Consider the following 23,522-nt stretch of genomic DNA (forward strand, 5'->3'; position numbering starts at 1 on the left):
ATTGCTGTGGCTTCTCTTGTTGCGGAGCGTGGGCTCTAGGCACGCAGGCTTCAGTAGTTGTGACACATGGGCTCAGTAGTTGTGGCTCGTGGGCTTAGTTACTCTGCAGCATGTGGGATCTTCCCGGACCAGGGCTCGAACCCGTGTCCCCTGCATTGGCAGGTGGATTCTTAGCCACTGTGCCACCAGGGAAGTCCGCTACTAACTTTTGTTGAGGTATAATTTACATATAACATTGTATTAAAAATAAACTTTTAATTTTGGAATAATTTTAGATCTACAGAAAAGTTCCAAAGATAGTATAGAGAGTTCTCACTTACCCCTCACCTAGTTTTTCCTGTTGTTTACAGCTTATATTTCCATGGTACATTTGTCAAAAGTAGGAAACCACTGTTGCTACATTACTGTTATCTTAACCAAACATTGTTTGGATTTCACCTGTTTTTCCACTATCGTTCTCTTTCTGTCCAAGGATCCAATTCAGGGTACCACACGGCATCCTGTCTCCTCAGTTTCTTCTGGTCTGTGGCAGTTGCTCAGCCTTTCCTTGACTTTTATGACCTTGACAGTTTTGAGGAGTATTGGTCAGGTATTTTGTGAAATATCCCTCAGTTTGGATTTGTTTGACGTTCTTCTCATGATTCAACAGGAGTTATGGTTTTAGGAAAGAATACCAGACATGTATTCAATCATTAAAAAGAATATCGTGCCTTTTGTGACAACATGGATGTACCCTGGAGAGTATTACGCTGAGTGAAATAAGTCAGACAGAGAAAGACAGATACTGTACATTTTTACTTACGTGTGGAATCTAAAAAAGCTGAATTCAGAGAGTAGAATGGTGGTTGCCAGGGTCTTGGGTGTGGGGGAAATAGGGAGATGTTAGTCAAAATATACATACTTCCAGCTATAAGATGAATAAGTTCTGGGGACTTAATGAACAGCATGGTGACTAATTAACAATACTGTATTATATAGTTGAAAGTTGTTAAAGAGAGTGGATCTTAAAAGTTATCACCACACATACACACACACACACACACACACAAGTAATTATGTGAGGGGATGGATGTATTACCATAACTTTATTATGGTAATCATTTCATTATATATATATATGTATACATATGTGTGTGTGTGTGTGTGTGTGTATATATATATATATATATATATATATATATATAAATCTTTGCAACGTACACCCTAAACTTACATATATTATATGTCGGTAATATCTCAGTAAAGCTGGGGAGGGGGAAGAACCCCAGAAATGAAGTGCTCTCATTAAATAACATAAAGGGATATACATGCTATCAGCATGACTTATCACTGGTGATGTAAACCTTGTCACCTGGCCAAAGCAGAGTTTGCCTGATTTCTACACTGTACAGTTACTCATACCTGCCCCCCACAGCCTACCACCATACTATTTGCTATACTTCTTTGGAAGCAAGTCACTAAGTCCAGCTCACACTCAAGAGAGAGGAGGGAAGAATTAAGCTCTACCTCCTGCAGTGGGAGTGGCAGTATCTACATAAATTATTTGGAGTTCTTTTATAAAGGAATATTTATCTTTTCTCCCCCATTCATTTATTTACTCAATAATCTATTTATATCAGCATCAACTCATGCTTATTTACTTCCTACTTTGTGTTGTAAACCAAACTATGTTATTTATTTTATTGCCCAGACTGTTTCAGCTTTAGCCATTCTTTCAGGTTGGCTCTAAATTCCTTTGACATGCTCCCATCCTTTTGATTTTTTAGTACTTCCTTACCTTGTGGCACTACTGTTTGCTCCAGGCTTATGTTGCATTTTCCCCCAGCCTTAGGATCATTCATTTATCCAAGGAACCCTGGTTTCTTTTACTGTAGAATGGTATTTAGAAACCAAGATCTGGGTGTGCTCACTGCTGCTAGAGTGTGACTGCTTCTAGTCTCTCTCAGCAGACAGAGCCAGGAAATGTCTCCATGCAAACCCATGTAAAAGCACATATCTATAATTATTTCTGCATCTATCTTCATACATATATTAAGCTGATCATGAGTTTATACTCATGTCTTTGACTCTAATAACATCTTTAACTCTAACCCAGTACTACATGGTTTATTCTGGCCTTCTTCCCTTGCTTCCTCTCTAACAGTAAAAAAACTGGCTCCCACCATCCACCACTCATTTACTTATTTGTTCGACTCCTCTGTATGTGCAGCTACTAACTTTTGATGTAAATGCCAATACTTCTTCAAAAGGATTATATCTTCTAGTTTTAGTATGGATGGTGATATCTCTATCCCTCCTATGGTAGATGGAAGATGTCAACAAATACTTTGTGTAGGGTACTTGCTCATAATCCACTTACTTGAGAAAGGAACTTGGGACTTAATTTTTCATTAAGCATGCACATTTTAAACGCTCATTGATGCTGAAAGGGTTTATTACAAATTTAAAAAGCATCACCAAGCAATAAAATACAGTCTTTGTTTACGCCAGTAAAATAAATGACAGAAGCACTGTAGAAGGAATGCTCTACTGTTCAAATATTTTACAGCAGGACTGCTCAGGTTGTATTTTCTTCACGTATTATATCTAACCTGTGACTTAATATATTTCCCACTGACCCTGGAGGCCTGGTAGCTTTGTGCATCTCACAACACATGGATGGCGTGGGTTACAACATGATTGGCTGGTTTATCAGGCAGATGGCAGGGGACAGCAGCATCAAATACTTCTCCTGTGAACACTCAAGACAGGAAAGAATGAGTTGTGCCTAGCCACTTGTGTTCTTGCACACTTCATTTTACCAGCAGGCACCTTGCACGATGTCTTTGAAAGGGCAATGTTGGTTATTTGTATCAGGAAATGGTGGTGGAAAATGATTGCTGGTCATCATGCAGATTTAACAACATATGGGAAATGTGTCTCACCACTAGACAAGACCATGGGAGAGGCTGGAAGTTCAAAGCAAAGAGCCTGCTAAACCTGTCCCAGCCCATCCAAGTATATTTTATTGCAGTGAAAAATACTTTTTGAAAAGTAGATACTCTGATTCAAATGTCAGACTCTATGGAATTCCCTGATCGGCAGCTGTAACCTGGACTGGGTGACAGTCCAGGATGAATGATCACACATTTATGACCTAGCCGAAGTCTTAAACACTTTAGAGTACAGTGGATAATGATAACACTCTAGCCAAAGGGTCAGACTAATAGTGGCAGACCATGGGTATCCTTTACTGCTTTTTTTAAAATAGATCTTTATTGGAGTATAATTGCTTCACAATACTATGTTAGTTTGTGTTGCACAACAAAGAGAATCAGCCATATGCATACACATGTCACCTTATCCCCTCCCTCTTGAGCCTCCCTCTCATCCTCCCTATCCCAACCCTCTAGGTCCTCGCAAAGCACCGAGCTGATCTCCCTGTGCTATGTGGCTGCTTCCCACCAGCCAATTATTTTACATATAGTGCATATATGTTGATGCTACTCTCACTTTGCCCCAGCTTTGCCCTCCCACCCCATGTCCTCAAGTCCATTTTCTATGTCTGCCTCTTTATTCCTGCCCTGCAACTAGGTTCCTCATACCTTTTTTTTTTTTTTACATTCCATATATATGTGTTAGCATACGTTATTTGTTTTTCTCTTTCTGACTTCACTCCGTATGACAGACTCTAGGTCCATCCACCTCACTACAAATAACTCAATTTCGTTTCTTTTTATGGCTGAGTAATATTCCATTGTATATATGTGCCACATCTTCTTTATCCATTCATGAGTCGATGGACATCTAGGTTGGTTCCATATCCTGGCTATTGTAAATAGTGCTGCAATAAACATTGTGGTACATCTCTTTTTGTTTTTGTTTGTTTGTTTTTTTAAGTGTTTCAGAAAAACATTTTATATACTACAGACAAATTATTTTTATTATCTGCTGAAATAGTTTCCTAAGGCCATTTTCTTTCTTTCTTTTTTTTTTTTTTGCGGTACACGGGCCTCTCACTGTTGTGGCCTCTCCCGTTGCAGAGCACAAGCTCCGGACGCGCAGGCCCAGCAGCCATGGCTCACGGGCCCAGCCGCTCCGCGGCATGTGGGATCCTCCCAGACCGGGGCACGAACCCGTGTTCCCTGCATCGGCAGGCAGACTCTCAATCACTGAGCCACCAGGGAAGCCCTTCTTTTTTTTCTCTAACATCTTTATTGGCGTATAACTGCTTTACAATTGTGTGTTAGTTTCTGCTTTATAACAAATTGAATCAGCTATACATATACATATATCCTCATATCTCCTCCCTCTTGCGTCTCTCTCTGCCACCCTCCCTATCCCACCCCTCTAGGTGGTCAGAAAGCACTGAGCTGACCTCCCTGTGCTATACGGCTGCTTCCCACTAGCTATCTATTTTACATTTGGTAGTGTATATATGTCCATGCCACTCTCTCACTTCATCCGAGCTTACCCTTCCCCCTCCCTGTGTCCTCAAGTCCATTCTCTACATCTGCGTCATTATTCCTGTCCTGCCCCTAGGTTCTTCAGAACCTTTTTTTTAGATTCCATATATATATGTTAGCATATGGTATTTGTTTTTCTCTTTCTGACTTACTTCTCTGTGTGACAGACTCTACGTCCATCCACCTCATTACAGATAACTCAATTTCATTTCTTTTTATGGCTGAGTAATATTCCATTGTATATATGTGCCACCTCTTCTTTAGCCATTCATGTGTCGATGGACATTTAGGTTGGTTCCATGTCCTGGCTATTGTAAATAGTGCTGCAATAAACCTTGTGATACATGTCTCTTTTTGAATTATGGTTTTCTCAGGGTATATGTCCAGTAGTGGGATTGCTGTGTCATATGGTAGTTCTATTTTTAGTTTCTTAAGGAACCTCCATAGTGTTTTACATAGTGGTTGTATCAGTTTACATTCCTACCAACAGTGCAGGAGGGTTCCCTTTTCACCACACCCATTCCAGCATTTATTGTTTCTAGATTTTTTGATAATGGCCGTTCTGACTGGCGTGAGGTGATATCTCATTGTAGTTTTGATTTGCATTTCTCTAAAAATTAGTGATGTTGAGCATCTTTTCATGTGCCTCTTGGCCATCTGTATGTCTTCTTTGGTGAAATGTCTATTTAGGTCTTCTGCCCATTTTTTAACAGGATTGTTTGTTTTTTCGATATTGAGCTCCATGAGCTGTTTGTATATTTTGGAGATTCATCCTTTGTTGTTTCATTTGCAAATTTTTTCTCCCATTCTGAGGGTTGTCTTTTTGTCTTGTTTATGGTTTCCTTTGCTGTGCAAAAGCTTTTAAGTTTATTTAAGTCCCATTAGTTTATTTTTGTTTTTATTTCCATTACTCTAGGAGGTGGGTCAAAAAAGATCTTGCTGTGGTTTATGTCAAAGAGTGTTTTTCCGGGCTACCCTGGGGGTGCAGTGGTTGAGAGTCTGCCTGCCAATGCAGGGGACATGGGTTCGTGCCCCAGTCTGGGAAGATCCCACATGCCGTGGAGTGGCTGGACCCGTGAGCCATGGCCGCTGAGCCTGCGTGTCCGGAACCTGTGCTCCGCAATGGGAGAGGCCACAACAGTGAGAGGCCCATGTACCGCAAAAAAAAAGAGTGTTTTTCCTATGTTTTCCTCTAAGAGTTTTACAGTGTCTGGTCTTACATTTAAGTCTTTAATCCATTTTGAGTTTATTTTTGTGTATGGTGTTAGGTAATGTTCTAATTTCATTCTTTTACATGTAGCTGTCCAGTTTTCCCAGCACCACTTATTGAAGAGGCTGTCTTTTCTCCATTGTATGTTCTTGCCTCCTATGTCGTAAATTAGGTGCCCATATGTGCGTGGGTTTATCTCTGGGCATTCTGTCTTGTACCATTGATCTATATTTCTGTTTTTGTGCCAGTACCATAGTGTCTTGATTACTGTGGCTTTGTGGTATAGTTTGACATCAGGGAGCATGACTCCTCCAACTGCGGTTTTCTTTCTCAAGATTGCTTTGGTTATTCAGGGTCTTTGTGTTTCCATACAAATTGTAAAATTTTTTGTTCTAATTCTGTGAAGAATGCCATTGGTAGTTTGATAGGGATTGCATTGAATCTGTAGATTGCTTTGCATAGTACAGTCATTTTCACAATATTGATTCTTCCAATCTGAGAACATGGTATATTTCTCCATTTGTTTATGTCATCTTTGATTTCTTTCATCATTGTTTTATAGTTTTCTGAGTACAAGTCTTTCACCTCCTTAGGGAGGTTGATTCCTAGGTGTTTCATTCTTTTTGTTGCAGTGGTAAATGGGAGTGTTTCCTTAATTTCTCTTTCAGATTTTTCGTTGTTGGTGTATAGGAATGCCCGAGATATCTGTGCATTAATTTTGTATCCTGAAACCTTACCAAATTCATTGATTAGTTCTGGTAGTTTTCTGGTGGCATCTAGGATTTTCTATGTATAGTATCATGTCATTGGCAAACAGTGACAGTTTTATTTCTTCTTTTCCAGTTTGGATTCCTTTTATTTCTTTTTCTTCTCTGATTGCTATGGCTAGGACTTCCAAAACTATGTTGAATAATAGTGGTGAGATTGGACATCCTTGTCTTGTTCCTGATCTTAGTGGATATGCTTTCACTTTTTCGCCATTGAGTATGATGCTTGCTGTGGGTTTGTCATAATTGGCCTTTATTATGTTGAGGTAAATGTTGCCCAGTTTCTGGAGAGTTTTTATCATAAATGGGTGTTGAATTTTGTCAAAAGCTCTTTCTGCATCTACTGAGATGATCATACGGTTTTTATTCCTTAATTTGTTAATGTGGTGTATCATGTTGCATCACTTGGATAAATCCCACTTGATTATGGTGTATGATCCTTTTAATGTGCTGTTGGATTCTGTTTGCTAGTATTTTGTTGAGGATTTTTGCATCTATGTTCATCAGTGATATTGGTCTATAATTTTTTGTGTGTGTGATATCTTTTTCTGGTTTTGGTATCAGGGTGATGGTGGTTTTGTAGAATGAATTTGGGAGTGTTTCTCCCTCTGCAATTTTTTGGAAGAGTTTGAGAAGGATTGGTGTTAGCTCTTCTCTAAATGTTTGATAGAATTCACCTGTGAAGACTTCTGGTCCTGGACTTTGATTGTGGAAGACTTTTAATTATAGTTTCAATTTCATTACTTGTGATAGGTCTGTTTATATTTTCTAATTCTTCTTGGTTCAGTATTGGAAAATTGTACCCTTCCAAGAACTGTCCATTTCTTCGTGCTTATCCATTTTATTGGTGTAGAGTTGTTTGTAGTAGTCTCTTATAATCCTTAGTATTTCTGCAGTGTCAGTTGTGATTTCTCCTTTTTCATTTCTAATTTGCATCCTCCCCCTTTTTTCTTGATGAGTCTGGCTAAGTGTTTATCAATTTTATCTTCTCAAAGAACCAGGTTTTAGTTTTATTGATGTTTGCTATTGTTTTCTTCGTTTCTATTTATTTCTGCTCTGATCTTTATGATTTCTTTCCTTCTACTGACTTTCTACTGTAATATTTTTTCTTTGAATTTAATTTTTGTTAGTTTGATCAATATGTGCCTGGTGTTTTTTTCTTAGGGTTTATCCTGTATGGGACTCTCTGTGCTTCCTGGACTTGGGTGACTATTTCCTTTCCCACATTAGGGAAGTTTTCAACTATAATCTCTTCAAATATTTTCTCAGACCCTTTCTTTTTCTCTTCTTCTTCTGGGACCCCTATAATTCGAATGTTGGTGCGTTTAGTGTTGTCCCAGAGGTCTCTGAGATTGTCTTCAATTATTTTCATTCTTTTTTCTTTATCTGTTCCTCAGCAGTTATTTCCACCATTTTGTCTTCCAGCTCACTTATTGGTTTTTCTGCCTCAGTTATTCTGTTATTGATTCCTTCTAGTGTATTTTTCATTGCAGTTATTGTGTTGTTCATCTCTGCTTATTCTTTAGTTTTTCTAAATCTTTGTTAAGAATTTCTCATGTTTTCTCAATCCGTGCCTCCATTCTATTTCCAAGATTCTGGATCATCTTTACTATCATTACTCTGAATTCTTTTTCAGGTAGATTGCCGGTTTCCTCTTCATTTCATTGCCGGTGTCCTCTTCATTTATTTGGTCTTATAAATTTTTATCTTGCCCCTTCATCTGTGACATATTTTTTTGCCATCTCATTTTTTTTTTTAATGAGTGGGAATGTGTTCCTGTCTTACTGGTTGTTTGACCTGAGGCTTCCAACACTGGGGTTTGTAGGCTACTCAGTAGAGCTGAGTCTTGGTGCTGAGATGAGGAACTCCGTGAGACATCACTCCAAAGAATATTCCCTGGGGTCTGAGGTTCTCTGTTAGTCCAGTGGTTTGGACTCAGAGCTCCCACCACAGGAGCTTTGACTCCTGTAGTTTGGTTCCCTGGGCTCGGGAACCAAGATCCCACAAGCCGCTGGTTCACTTTTGGGTTCTTCCTGTCTCCTTGGGTGTCAGAGTCCCCCGCCAGCGGCCGGCAGGGGCCCTAGTTGTGGGGAGACGTTAACTCTGCATCTTCCCACACCACCATCTTGACTCCGCCTCCTTTACTGCTTTTTATCTTGGTCAACCCTGGGATTACCCCACAACTTTTCCTTAGGACTGAGCCTCTGGGAGTATCCGTGGGCATTACAGTTTGCCTTCTTCGATCCCAGACTGATACGATGATCTCTCCCAAATGCTTCTTGAAACCTCTCCAAAAAATCTGCCCCTAGAGTTTGACGGGGAGGGATTCAGAGTTAAGTAACTATGATATTGAGAGGAGCTGGCATGTCTGGGTTGTGGGAGTTGAGAGAAAAGAAAACATAATGATAAAATCACATTTGTAAAGCACATGGAGTAGAGAGGTGAAAGATGTAGGATTTCCCCATTGTTGTATCTTTGTGTCAAGAGCTGAAAAATGTGGGAGGATACTGTTGTACTCTTCTGACCTTATCAAAAGCAGCAGCTAGTACATAGTGAAAGCTTCAGTTGTGAAATGCAGGGGAGAATGTGGCAGTTTGGAAAGTTATATTGCATGTGAGACATTATGTCCAAGGGCTCTGGAGGATAGAGAGAGAATCATCAAATAGTTCCTTCTTTCATTGAGCTTATATTTTTAAAGGGATTTAAAATGTTTTCACATAGGGTCCTGTCTCATTTACTCTCTAGAACGCAGGCCCTTAAGCCAAGTATTCTTAGATTCAGATTTGGAGAATAAGTTAGTATGACAGGGATTTTTTTTCTTATTTTATGTAATTAAATGGCTTCTGACCTTGTCTTCTTTTAGATCGCCCTTATAGAATTGTCATTTCTGTCTCCTTATCCCATTATGGAATGAAATTTCTATTGTGCGAAGTCATTAGGGAATAAGCCATTTGAGGACTAAAAAAATACGTTTTCCATATAGTTGAGGATTTGATGATTTATGTTCCCAATTTTTTACTTTAATTTTGAATGAAATTGTTTTAAGAGGTGCCTTTATTATTATTATTGGGGTATAGTTGTTTTACACTGTTGTATTAGTTTCTACTGTACAGCTGAGTGGAGTTCCCTGTGCTATATAGCAAGTTCTCATTATCTGTTTAATACATATTAGTGTATGTATGTCAATCCCAATCTCCCAATTCATCCCACTACCCCTTTCCCCCTTGGTGTGCATACGTTTGTTCTCTACATCTCTGTGTCTATTTCTGAAGAGATGCCTTTTTAAACAGAGAATTTTTTTTTTTTTTTGGCCACAAAGCATGTGGGATCTTAGTTCCCCAACCAGGGATCGAATCTGTGCCCCCTGCAATGGAAGCTTGGAGTCTTACCCACTGGATCACCAGGGAAGTCCCTAAACAGAGAATGTTTATCTTGACTTGATCTCTTCTTGACTCAGGGTCATGTTTAGGAATGTTAGTATTTTGTGCTGTGCATATATATGGCGTGGGGACATGGAGCTGATTGATGTAGTTTGCAGCTATGTAGCTCTGCACTGTGGACAGCCCCTTCTCCCCAGGGGCCCTTGAACTGCCTTGGCTGGCAGGCTTCTGGGTGGATGTGCGTGTCCTTAGGCACCTTTTGCTTTCTGTTTCTCCCCTGCCTTCCAGGACTGTTGGTGAGCTGGTAACTCACTGTTGGTTTAGACTGTAGAATGAGTTTCTTTTCTGCCTCTTTTGTAACTGGCTTTCTTCTGTACCAGTGTCTGCCACTTGCAGCCTTGCCGCCTACCCTGTCATTGTTTGTAACCTCTGCTTCTGCTTCCGGTCTCTGTTGCTGTCTGAGAGCTCTCTCCCCTTCCCTTCTTATCTTTTTCTATCCTTTCTCTTCTCCTTTGTGCTCATGGACATTATCAGCAAACCTGAGGAAGCCTTTTCCTACAAATAGCCATCTGATCAGTCTGCAGCTCTTTAGCACTTTGGGCTGTTTTTGTAGCCAAGTGTTCAGGGGCTGACTCTGAACGTCAAATACTTTAAGAAAAATGGTGCTTCTGAATTTGAAGCCAAGGACTTGTCGAGACTTGTCTCTATATAAATGACGTTTTATTCTACCTCTTGTGAAGTGTAGTCATCCTAGAGTGTATTTCTTGTTTACATAAGGTAGACTGATTTAGTGTTTATATATCTTACTCTTCTTGAATGGATCCCATTATTTGTTTAGTTTTCCAGGGTACGGCAGCATATTGAATTGATATTCTCAAATGTTTGAGGTCCAGAGAAAAGGCCAACTCTTCCATGAAGTCTTCCTTAACCTTCCTAGTACCTGTTCAGATTCTATCACAACATTTATTCACCTGACCTCTCAGTATGCATGTTATCTCTTTACCACGTTAGGGGCTGTTTGAAGTAGAGGAGGGAGTGGGTATATATTGGTGTCATTTTTGAATTTCCTTCTTTACTACTGCTCTTAAAACAGTACCTTGTATATAATAGTTGTCCCAAAAATGTTCTGTTGAATTGAATAACCCACTGTTTCTCCCAGATCCCTTTTGTAGTTTGTGACTGTTGCTAGTTGAAGGCCTCTCCCATTTGTGTCATTTTGCACTTGGTCACACTGAATCTCCTCTGCCAGTTGCCCAAATTCCTAAATTCTTCTTGATAGTCTGTCCCCAAAGAGTCTGGCTCTTTGCTGCTTAGGGGAATTTAGTGTCAAACAGAAACCAGATAAAGTTACTATGTAAGTCCTCTTCTACAGCCTTTTTAAAGATATAAATAAGTTCTTTACAATTCTCTGTCCTTAGAAATAAATGCTCATTTGTTCTTCACACATTTTTTTTTTGTCTCTGAGCCAGTTCACTCCCCACAATAAAATAGGCCCAGTACTTTTTAAATAACTTTATTGAGGTATAATTCACATATTACACAATTCACACATTTAAAGTATATAATTCAGTGTTTTTTAGTATGTTCACAGAGTTGCGCAACCATCCCCATAAACTAATTTTAGGATATTTTCATCATCCCCAAAAGAAATCCCCTGCCCATTATCAGTCAGTCTCCATTTCCCCAACTTCCAGTCCCAGGCAATCATGAATCTACTTTCTATCTCTATATATTTGCCTTTGCTGGACATTTCATATAAATGGAATCATACCATATGTGGTCTTTTGTGACTGACCTTTTTCACTTGATACTACTGATTTTTAAAAATACTCTTATATTTATAACTTTCTACAGAACACATGTGGCCTTATAACTCTCATAACTCCTTCTGTGGCCTACTTTTATTGGATTTGTGATATTTGGTTAAGTTGCAAAATATACTGTCACACATCAAATAACACTGGCTGCTGATGGTATTGAAAATGGCCCTGTTTCAGAGCTAAGAGAATTTTGCACAAGATTCAGTTAAAGTTATATTTCATAAGGCTGTTCCAAACTATTGCTGTGATCAAATGAATTGGAATATAATAGGACTCCATGGTTTTCACACTGACCCATCTTCTCATGGGTTATATGAGGCTTTGGATTGTATAATTCCTAAGGATCATAAAGCACTGGAGCTGGAAGCAACCCAGCAGTCATTTGGCTTAATCTCTCTTTCTCTAACTCCTATCCCATTTCACAGATCTCAGAATGTTACAGATCCCAGAAGGTCAAATAGCCAATTAATAGAGCCAGTCATAGCAAGATTAGAACCAGTGTATCTCAATTACTAATCCAAGCTTCTTTCCTTTACTTCTTTTTGGCCTGATTGCTGTTTTAGCCTGGGTTCTCTAGAAGCCAGAGCCTGAGGGCAGGAATTAAATGAAGATTTATTTGGAGGTACAATCCCAGAACACTGAGAGTAAGGGGAAAGAGATGAGAAGTAAGAAGCTATGAGAAACAAAGTAAAGTGATTGGATTGCCGTGACTGTGTCATGATGATCCTCAAAGGGATTAAGCTGGTTGTTCAGCAAGTGCATATACTTGACCTCATGTGGTGTCTCCAGATAGGGTAGATGAACAGTTCGTGGGAGCAGGGAGGGAGAGGAAATGTATCTGCCTGGACCCTTTCTACCTGCTGTTTCCGATTATCAAACGTCACGCTGTGGTGAGTTAAATTCATAGTTCTGAGTTGTGTCATCCTGCTTCACCAGTGGTCACTTGGAAAGCCAGATTCCATGCCCTGGTGTAGGATTTTATCCAAGTTTGGAAGTAACAGGAGAATCCGGAAACTTAGGGCATATGGCTAACTAGCCATCAATATGGGGGATCAGCCCCTCACCCACAGTGTCCCTGGTTGGCTTCAGGAACAATGAAATAATGGTCTGGAGGGGAATTGAGGAGGTGCAGAAGCTATGTTTGATGTCTTGGCAAGATAGTATCCTTCCTAGCCTAGGTTTCTGAAGTCATTTATGAGCTAATATATCTGAAGGATTTATTTAGATTGACAGTAACAGTCTTTGTTCTAACAAGATAGTTTTTCACATTGTCGTGGTTGAGACTCTTCAGAGTACTGAATATTTAGAAACCTGTAACGAAAACCTTGAGTTAGGAAACTTGTTCTCTCGACCACCTCTCTTCTTTACAATAAAGAGAACATCTGGAAAGGCTTTTCATAATTATAATTGCTCAGTACCTAGGTTTCTGTATCGTTTGCCCCACATGGAGAGATTTCCTCCGCCAGTTACATTCTTATTCTTCTCCAGCCTATATTGATATTTCTCCTGCTCTGACCACTTAAAGTTTGCTTTCCCTGTATTTACCCTACTCTCTCTCATTTATATATCACTTCAGAATTATTCTCTCCTAGTTTGATTCTATGCTAGTTTGAATGTCCTTTACTTTTTGTAAATCCTCCCACTGCCTAGAATTATGAATGCTTGTTGACTGTCCAAACATGGGTTGGAGTATTGGGTTTATTTAGGCTAAGCTGTCCAGCAGAATCTGGACAGTGGACAAAGAGATGATTAAGTCTTTAAGCTTTTCAGTGAATAATTGCTAATGAAAAATTTAGTGAGTTTGAAAAGGTTTGAAGATGAGAGAGGATCATATATTAGTTAATGAATAAGAGAGGAGGTTATTTCATTGTGGGGACAAATGGTAAGAAATACCAGAACAAGAAGGGCAAAAACAGTGGTTAAATGATAACTGTGGTATAGAAAATGAAGATCACACAAAGAAAAGGGGATTTGTAACAATGACATTTGTAGAATTAGAGAATGTCAGAGCTGGAGGAGACTCTAGATATAATTTAGTTCAATCCACTTCGTACAAGTAAAAAAACTGAGGCTGAAAGAGGTTGAGTGACTTAAGGCCAAACCACAGGTTCAGATCCAAGTTTTTGAACTGAGGTTTTCAGTCAGGTGGTTGTTTCATACCTGCTTTGTACCACAAAGTACCACATCTACTATAAGTATGTTCCGTACTTCTTTTCCTGAAAAGCTTCTACAGAATTATTTTTACTATTTGGTGTTTTTTTTTTTTTCTTTTTACCACTGTACTTGGTAAAATGAAAGGTACCTGAGTTTTTATTTACTTTTAATGTTTCCAAATACATTTGGTATTAAAACTTAGAGTTTATGTAATGACTTCACACTGACAGTGTAGTGTCAGGTGAAGGGCTTCAACAAGAAAATCAAACCATCTTTGTAGCTGAGGATAGTATTAATAGTTTAATAAAAGCATTTTAATGGTTGCTTTTGTCATAAGCTTCCTTTCAAGACCACATATAAACCCAAATCAGATCTTAAAAGAGTCCAGTGTTTGTCTGGAGTTCAAACAGTTGCTCTTGTATGATCCTTCTGCAGTGCTACTATAACATGTTGGTGCCAACGGCGCCAATTCTGGGCCAAACAAAATAAAATCCACCCCCCATCCCCTGTCTTTATCCAAGCTATCCTAACCCTGTTCCTGGTCACAAGACTTTATGAGAGGAATGTGGGCTGAATTTCAGACCCCTATGGCCAGGTGCCTGGGGCAATTCACAAACTGTGAAATCTTAGGAGACAGCTCAACATTTTTGGAGGCAGATCCTTGTGTACCTTTCACCTTTGTGATTCTGGGATTACCATTATGAAAACTGACATACTAAAATTGTATCCTAAAGAGTTTGCATCTGTTTAAAATATGGGTAGAATCTAATTTTTAAAAATATATCCAGTTCTCTATAAAGAAGCTAATTTCATTTTCTGGAGGACACCCCTGTGAAAATAGCATTTAGCTGATGGTCACAATCTATTAAGGAAATAATTCTTCGTATTAAATGTTTCTTCATTCATTCAAATCAGTTTCTGTAATGAAGATGTTACTTTGTCACTTATGTTTAATTAGTTAATGTGTATTTGAAGAGAGTCTTGGTAAAATCTGGCAGATTTTTCCAAGTTACAGTGTTTCAGATTTTTGTGGTTCCAAATGGCTTTGGAGAGCACACAATTGCAGGGAAGGTAATAGGATGGAGGCCAGGATGTGGGCTGTTCCTGCACCTTAATTCTTTCTTCTCTCAGTGCCTCATTTTCCACCTATGGGCCAATAAGTGGGAAAATGAGATAACATTAAGCCAATCTTGTTTTTCATATCATTAATAGCTGTTAGTCCTTTACTGTAACTACTAGAGATTTTGTGTTTTTCAAATAATGAGTAATGGTATACACATTATGTTCTGTTAAGTGGTTGAACACAAGAAGGTAAACAACCGTACACATATCCCATTGGAGTGTTTTTTTTAAAACGCACAATTTTAATAGTAGTAACTAACATAGTTGTTGCTTACAGTTTGCCACTTGCTTTCACATATGTGATGACATTTAATCCTGACTACAACTTTGTGAAATAGGAATTATTATTAATCTCATTTTGTGGGTAACTTGACTTCTCCAGTGCCACTTCTCTTCCATTCTGTATCCTTTCTTACGCTATTTTATCTGTGTTCATGGCTTCAGTTATCACCTAACTATATCAAATTTTTATCACTAACCCTGAGCTCTAGATTTTTTTAATCCAGTGATATTTTTGGCCTCTCCATGTGGATGTCTCATGAATGCCTCACATTCAACAGATCCAAAACTGAACTCATGGCCTCCCTGTCAAACTTGGTTCTCTTCCAATGTTTTCCTTATTAGTGAATGACATCACCATCCACCATCCAATTGTGCAAAGCTAGAAACTCAGTTCTTGCCCTTAAACTGTTCTTTCTCTTGCCTCATACCCAAAATGTCAGAGTTGCCTCAACTTTGCTTCCTATGTAGTCCTCAAATCTGCCCACTTCTCTACATCTCCACGGCCACCACTCCAATCCAAGCTCTCCAGCATCATCTCTTTATCCTGCTCCAGTAGCTTCGTGATTGGTCACCTCATACTGGAGCTTTTCGCCCACCCATAATCCATTCTCCACACAACATCCAGAATGATCTTTACAAAACACAAATCTCAAGATGTCTCTACCTACTTCCACCCTGCTTAAAACCTCAATGAATTTTACTTCAGGAGCTTCCCATTCCTCTTAAAATAGAGGCAAAATCTTTATTTGGCAAGGACTTGTGTTCTAGTCCCTGCTTCCCTTCCATCCTCATCTTTTGCCAGGTTCCTGAGCTCCCTTCTCTGAGCTTTTTAATACACCATGTTCCCTCCAGCCACTGCCCATTGCACATGCTTTCCCTTTGTTTGGAATTGTCTTCCTTCTGCCTTTTACCTAGTTACCTGCTACTCTACCTGATTTTAGCTCCCTGAATCCTAATCCACAACAGATCTAGACTCCCTGCAGTACTCTCTCATGCTGTCTTTTACCTCTTCTTATGCACTTAGCACACTTGCATTGCTGTGATATTTTAAAATTAATATTCATCATTCTCACAAGACCATGAGCTTCATGATATCAGGGACTGTGTCTGGTTTTGTGTACTCTTACATCCGTATCAGCTAGGATTGTACCCAGCACATAATAGGCCCTCAATGTGTGTTTATGAATGAGTGAACAAATGAATTTGATATCCTCTAAAGCCTTTTCTGGTCCTAACATTCTATGATTCTGTAAGAGGCAGAGAAGTATACGGCTAGATAAGTATTGAATGGAGTCTAATTGTTCACTCTTTGTAAGAAATAGTAACAGTGTCTTTTGTTGAGATGGAAACTGATCCATGAGAGTGGGGTTTCCCAGAGATCAGAGTAGAAGGCTCTAATATCCTTCCTAGGCTCTATCACAGGGTGGCCTGATCAACATTTTGATTCTGGAAATGGAGAGAAATATTGTATAAAAAGAAGTGGCTGTAGAAGCAATGACACTCAAGTAACAACAAGTAGAGCTAGCACACAGTTTTTTGGATGCTAATACCTTTTCTCCAGTAAAAGGAACCCAAGATCCTTGGAGAAATGGCTGATTCCAGGACTGGGGCAGGACATATACAAGATGAGCGTAGAGCATCTTTTAGTGCCAGAGAGTAAGGAAGCGCTCAAAAGAAACTCATATGGTGGGATATGTTAAAGGGACACAGTAGCCAACTGAATGTGTTCCTAATGGTCAAAGCTGCAACAGTTTGAGCAACAAAGTAAAGTAGTGTTGTATCATAACCCAAAGTATGAAATAAATATACATGAGTCTATACTGATATAAATAAATGAATAAATGGGAGAAAATAGAAAAATCTGTAATAAATAAATGGTGATGAAAAGACAAATCTCCCATACAGGAGAACCCAAGTAATTTATGTAGCTACTTTGCTGTCAAGAAGGTGGAACATAAATCTCTACCCCTTAAGCGTGTGCTGTACATAGTGACTTCCTTCCAAAGCATACAGCATGGAAAAGGGAGGAGGGAAAGAGTAACTTTACAATGTAGAACCCTGACAAACACTACCTTTGCCAGGTGATAAAGATTAATATCCACAGTGAAGGTAGTGTTCATAATACACACCCTTGATATGATACAATAAGAATGGCACTTTAGCTCTGTAGTTTTCCTCTCCCAAACGCATAACCCCAGTATGATCATGAGGAAGACTTTAGACAAATCCCAATTGAGAGGCATTCTGCAAAATTCCTGACTAATATTCCTCAAAACTGGCAAGATCATAAAAAACAAGGAAAATCTGAAAAACAGTCACAACCAAGAGAAGCTTAAGGAGACATGACTACAAAATGTAAAATGGTTCCTCGGATGGGGTTCTGGAACAGAAAAAGGACATTAGGTTAAAACTAAGAAAATATGAATAAAGTATAGATTTTGGTTAAAAATAATATATCAATATTAGTTCATTAATTGTGACAAATGTGCCATACTAATGTAAAATGTTTTAATAGGAGAAGAAACTGGGTATGGGATAAACGTACTATCTTTGCAAATTTCTGTGTCTCTAAAACTGTTCTAAAAATGTTTTAAATTATTTAAATGTTCTTTTAAAAATGTAGCTGAATATATAAACTAATTAGGAGATGAAAGATAGGGAAAAGTTAAAGAACACTCTGAATTTCAGGGTCAATTAAGAAATCATCAGTTTAGGATCTAATTGTTTGCTTTGTCAGTTTATCTATTGCCCATTTGGGGTAAATTTGGGGAAAGTTTTTCTTAAAGGAAAATACTCTTTATTCATCAGATACCCCTCAAGTATAACTTTCCCATAATTTTTTGTTTCTAGCGTTTTTTTCTTTCACTTGAGCTGAAAAATTCTAAAAATGTAACCACCCCCTTTTTGGCAGTCTGCTGAAGTTGAGAAGAAACCATTTATATGGAAACTAGAATAGCTGGTATTCCAGACTAAAGTAATAAGCTTCGGCATTAACAATTCATGGATGTAATTTTTTGTGACGGTTATGCTTTATATTAATCTTCTACTGGTGTTTCTAAATTTGATATTTTAAAAACTCCATTCACTCAACTAAAATTGATTGTGTGTTCATGTACAGGGTGATATGGTGATCAGGAAGGTGACTTGTACACAGATCCTGCCCACAAAGAGTTTATAGTTTAGTGCTGGAGACATGACATGTTTATAAACAAATATACTATAAAGTAGAGGGTTGTGACTTTCCAATAAAGGTGTAGATAAAGTGCTATCCAAGATGATTAGTGGAAAAGGTTACTCCAAACTGGAGGGCTCATGAAGGAAATAGTAGTTTGACTTGGTCTTAAATAATTGCAGACTCTACTAAGGCAGAGTTTATGTATTATTAGTTTGTGTACCTTTAGCACATAGTAGGTATTAAATAACATTTGTTGGATGACTGAAGAATTTGTAAATGTGGAGATGGGAAGAAGGAAAGACATTATAGTCCTACCTATTGCTTCTAACAATGTGATATAAGACTAACGTCTGTGTATCGTATTTTTTCTCTGCCTCGTTGATTATTTAGTTGATAAATTAGTTAGTTTGATTCTGTCACTTTCCATTTCTGCATCTCAACAAATACATTATTTACAAAGGCTTTTACAGTGACTTTCCAATGGCTAGGATATGGAATGAAGGAGCAGAGCCAGTCCTCTATTCAATAAGGGGGCTCTATTTTTTAGGAGTCCACTGTCCAAGTTGAGATTTATTCAGGTAGCTTATACTTTCATTTGCCTTTCTTCTTTGGGCTACTTTAAGGCTTGTGGAACTCTCTACCAGATAGTGGTACGAATTCAGGGAGAAGTAATAAAAATCAAATGAGTCATCTACTTCTTAGCAACTCTGGTCAGGGTTCTGGTGAAGGAGGTTAAAACTATATCTAAAATAAATATTGCATATCATCTGTGGATTTCAGTTACATGGGTTCTTTCTCTCATTTCTATGGATTATTAATAGGTAGCTGATAGCATATCTCAGCCATTTTAAGGAGGGTTTCCCTGTTGGTTGCACTATTGTAATTTGGTTTTTTAAGTGACCCAAGTTTTTTATCTACAGGTAATAGCAATAATGCGTGCTGCCTTTCCTTCAAGAAATACAAAGTGCTTTAACAGTGGATCTCTAGGGATACAGCTATAATAAAAACTAGCATAGATATGACACCAAAATCATAAGTGACAAAATAAAAAATAGATACATTAGACTTGATTAAAATAAGAAACTTTTGTGGTGCAAATGATACCATCAAGAAAGTGAAAAGACTGTCCACATAATGGAGGAGAATATTTGCAAATCGTTTAACTAATAAGGGACTTGCATCCAGAATATATAAAAACTCTTACAACTCGATAATAAAAAGCCAACCTAATAAAAAATGGGTAAAGGATTTTTAACACACATTTCTCCAAATAAGATATACAAATGGCCAATAAGCACATGAAAAAGTGCTCAATATCATTAGTTCTTACAGAAATTAAAATCAAATCAAAACCAGAATGAGATACTGCTTCACACGCCCTAGGATAGCTATAATTAAAAAAGTTGATAATACAAGCCTTGTGAGGGTGTGGAGAAACTGGAGCCCTCATATATGATTGGTGAGAATATAAAATGGGACAGCAACTTTGGAAAACAGTCTGGCAGTTCCTCAAAAAGTTAAATATATAGAGAGTTACCATATGATCCAGCAATACAACTCATAGGTATATATGCCCAAGTGAAATGAAAACATATGTCCACACAAAAACTTGTACACGATAATTGGAAACAACCCAAATGTCTATCAACTGAGAAGTGGATAAACAAAATATGGTACATCCCTACAATAGAATATTGTTTGTCAATAAAAAGGAAGTACCAATACATGGTACAACACAGATGAACATTGAAAACATGCTAAGTGAAAGAAGCCAGACCCCCAAAGGTCATGTGTTGTATGATTCCATTTATATGAAATGTCCAGAGGGAAGAGATATGGGAACATATGTATAACTAATTCACTTTGTTATAAAGCAGAAACTAACACACCATTGTAAAGCAATTATACTCCAATAAAGATGTAAAAAAAAAAAAAAAAGAAATGTCCAGAACAGGCATATCCATAGAGGTTGAAAGTAGATTAGTGGTTACCAGGGGCTGGTAGGTGTTGGGAGGAATGAGAATTAGCTGTTAATGGTTTCTTTTAGGAGAGACAAAAATGTTCTAAAATTAGATCCTGGTGATGGTTGCACAACCTTGTGAATATACTAAACACCACTGAATTGTACACTTTAAATGGTGAATTGTAAAGTATGTGAAGTGCATCTATCTTAATAAAGCTGTTGTCCTCACAGTAGAGACAGTACTGGCATACTAGACACCTACAGTTAAATCTAAATGTCTTTAAGAAAGGTTGCATCCAGTATTGGTGTGGAAAAGTTATAGGGTAATCTTTTCTCAGCCTGCATGGATGCTCTACTTCTTGAATTTTAGAATTAAGGGAAATTGAATTTGGCTAACCTTAATATAGCTTTCAAATGTATTAAATTTATACATTGTGTTTCCAAGAATTAGCAAACTCCAAAAATGTGGAAGGGTTAGGAACTGCTTAGAAAAATTGTAGTGACCATTGCTATTCTTAGAAAAGCAATTACACCAAAACTGTATTTCAATTCCAGAGCCAACAGAAACTGTGTCAAAGTAACCTTGCAAACACTAGGAAAGCTGCTAGGGAGGAAAATTGGGAAATTAAATTAATATTAGCCTCTTGAGTCAGTTCTTTTGTGTGTGGTCCATTGTACTTTTCTGTTTGCCTTGAATTGGCTTTGGTAATTAGATGTTGAATTAAGGAAATAGATGGAAATGTGTACTATATGGAAATGACCTTGTAGCAATAAAGCTCATAATACATTTTCCATCATTTGTCTTCAAACATTTTTTCTGCATGTGTGATTTGTCTACTTCCATTCTTAATGTAATGTAATAGCACATCTGTAGCTATTTATTATTTTTCCCCCTTTTTATTTTCTTTGACTTCTCTCCTACTTGGTCTCTATTCAGAGCTAAATTTTATTTTATTTTATTTTGATTCTTCTCTCTCTCTTTTTTTAAAAATTAATTATTTATTTTTGGCTGTGTTGGGTCTTTGCCGCTGTGCGTGGGCTCTCTCTAGTTGCAGAGAGCAGGGGCCACTCCTCGCTGCAGTGCCCGGGCCTCTCATTGCGGTGGCCTCTCCTGTTGCGGAGCACAGGCTCCAGGCACGCGGGCCTCAGCAGCTGCACCGCATGGGCCCAGTTGCTCCACAGCGTGTGGGATCCCCCCAGACCAGGGCTCGAACCCGTTTCACCCGCATGGCAAGTGGACTCCCAACCACTGTGCCACCAGGGAAGCCCCAGAGCTAAGTTAAACATGCCAAAATCTTTTCCTTTTGTGGAATATTTGTACAGGGAAGAATGAGACACCTCCCTCCCTTCTTCAATGAAAGGAGATCCTCGTTCATTCATTCAGAAATTGTCTATTGAGTGTCTGCTCTGTACAAGGCATTAGGCGAGGTTGTGGGTTTTTCTAAAATAATCAAGGAGATTACTGCAAAGCTGAGCTCTGAAGTACATTTTAATGTTAACATCACAGTGCTATGAATGATGGTAGCAGCAAAGAGACAATACTGTTGTAGGTAAGAAGAAATAGATAATTCCATTGAACTCTCTGTGACAGAGTGACAAATGGCAACAGACCTTGTTCAGGCCCTAATCATGAGCTGAAGAATGACTGTATTTCCCAGGGGTGAGATAGTGCTTTGACCTGATGTTAAAGCCAGCCGTTCTCATATTCAGGATATAACAGCATTGTATTCACATATCAAAGAGAGTGGATGGCAAATACTATATTTCTCCTTTCTACTCTTCTCCTTCTGCCCTTTTCTTATACTTCTAAATGTCCTTTCTGACCATTCTTATCTCAATTTTATTTCTCCTCCTTCCATATTACTCTCTGTTGAATAATAGGCTTTATTACTAGTTTTAGTGTCACTGATATTCCTTAACAAATCGTCTGGTTTTCCATGTTGAGCTTAAGGGACATATGTACATGTATGCACAAATATTTACCTAGGCATAGTCAACTTTTTATTCCATTTTCCCATTCTCTTTTTGCCATTTTAAGTTGTTTTAACTATGGTTGATGTGGGTTGAGTAGTCTTTTGGCATGAATCATTTAAGCATAGTCCGAGTACAAGATATACACCAGAGGGGGAAGTGAATCTGTCATAACATGTTAGCCATTTCTCTCATGTTAGAAAAGACAGCATGACAGGAGAATGAGTCCTTGCCGTAAATGCCATATCTAAAAATCTAAGGTTAAATTGAAAAATATCTAGGAAAAATGGTGGAATTTGCTAATTATTCAGTAATGTCACTTGTAATCATCTTGGAGGAGAACGATTGCCTTCCTGGACACATCTGACTGTCTAATCCAAGAGAGACTGAATTCCACCTAATAGGATTTTATAAATTATTGGATAAGACTGTACTTTAAGCTGAATTGGATAGTTAACTAATTTTTCCCACTAACCAGTGAATATAGGTTTGGAAGGAAAGTCAGAGTAGTTCTAAACAAAATAAAGGAATTTTATTTTCCTTTCCACATCTGAGTCATAGTGTGAGCTGTTATGTATCGCAGTTATGTTTAAGGGGTGGTCAGAGGAAGTGTAGTCATCAAAGGAGTTTGAGACAGAATGTTCAGAGGTAGGAGATCAACACAGGGCATGTGTTAGTGGCAAGTAAAGGAAGCAAGAGTTTAAAAAAAAAAGCTGTAGTCATTAATGTTGAATGGTGCTTAACAGGGAACATGATGATTGAGATGTGCCTGTTGGATTCAACAACAAGGAGGTCGTTAATGGCCTTTGTCAGAGCCTTTTAGTGACATGTGGGGCAGGGATCCTCATTAAAATAGAAGAGTGAATAGAAGATGATAAGGTTGCTGACCAGCACTGCTTCTACTCACTATTGTACTGGAAGCCCATGAATAAAGCAAAACAAACAAAAACGTGTAAGGCTTAGAAAGAAACAAAAGTAATGTTGTTACAGATGTTATGGGTTTTTTTAAATTTTCTATTAGAAAAATCCAGGAGAATCTACAAACTACTGGGTACAAGAATATATAAAAATCAGAATTTGATTTTTCTTCAAGTGCTTGGCATGTATTATCTTGTTTATTCCTCTTAGTAACTACAATGAAGTACAGTGATCATCCCCATTCTATCGGTAAGGAAATTGTGGTACAGAGAGGTTCAGCAACTAACACAGTCACACAGCCATGTGGGTAAGAGG

Source organism: Delphinapterus leucas, chromosome 2 (assembly GCF_059928025.1).
Source record: "Delphinapterus leucas isolate spDelLeu-1000000601 "Yukka" chromosome 2, BTC_Dleu_Yukka2, whole genome shotgun sequence".
In the NCBI taxonomy this organism is placed as follows: domain Eukaryota; kingdom Metazoa; phylum Chordata; class Mammalia; order Artiodactyla; family Monodontidae; genus Delphinapterus; species Delphinapterus leucas.